A 1106-nucleotide genomic window follows, 5' to 3' on the forward strand; every position below is an offset into this window, starting at 1 on the left:
TTTTTTTTTTTTTTTTTTTGGGGGGTGGGGAGAAAAAAATGGAAAGAGGACAATGTTTCCCTTTCACCGAGCTCGTAGTAAATGACAATCTAGCGTATATTTTGGTAATTGACTTTATTTGGCGCCTTCTTTCCACTTTTGTCCTCCTCTACATGACTTATTGCTGACGTCATTCTCCACGTTGCTGCTACATGCAGCGGCCTGTTTTAGTACGTTCTGCAGTGGGGGGCCCTATCAAGCATGCAATGTTCGGGTCGGGTCCACCTTAGCTTGATCTAGATCCATTCCGTAACATCTTTAGCTTTAAATTGAAATTTTGTTTTGAAACTATTCTAACTATGTGAATCTTTAAAATCAATTTCTTATTAATTACATTCTAAGGACACTTGTTTTAGGTGATTAAATGTGGTATATATAGTTATGTGTAATAAATAAAGAAATATGCTATTTAATCTAGGAATAAAATTCATAAACCAAGAGTATTTCACTAAGGATTTCATCACAACCACCCCTATAGGAGAGATGGTTTGCACCATAGATTAAAGATTTAAGATTCACAACAAATTGCATATATACCCTCAAAGATGAAAAACAAAAAACAAAACAAAATTCAAGAATGTTTGGTACGTCGAAGGTAAAATATGGTTGTAATTGTAATTTGTAAAAGATGGTTGCAAGTGCAATTATATTTACTTGTTTCATTTCAACCCTTTGCTTTTTTTTTAGTTGCAAAAGGGGGTTCACTTCTATAAACACGGCTTGCATGAGAACCAGAATGAAATTGTTTTTTTTTGCAAATTAAATGTGATTTATCGTTACTAAGGCTGCAAACTGCAGAGATTAACAAATAATCACAACCTATAACTAACTTTTGTATGAACTAAAATTACAATGCTTGACCAATTATCATACACCATCATCATTCAAGAATTGAAGGATCATTTGAGCACACATTGCAGCGAGGCACTTTTGGGCCCACGCTATGGATAATGGAAGGCAGAGTCTCCAGTATCCCTAATGGCTATGTTGGCGAGCGATGGCAAAAGGGTCTTGGAGGGCGAAATGTCGAAAATGCCCTCCGACGGAGGGGTGTATACTGCTGTGGG

Source organism: Asparagus officinalis, chromosome 3 (genome assembly GCF_001876935.1).
Source record: "Asparagus officinalis chromosome 3, Aspof.V1, whole genome shotgun sequence".
Classification (NCBI taxonomy): Eukaryota; Viridiplantae; Streptophyta; class Magnoliopsida; order Asparagales; family Asparagaceae; genus Asparagus; species Asparagus officinalis.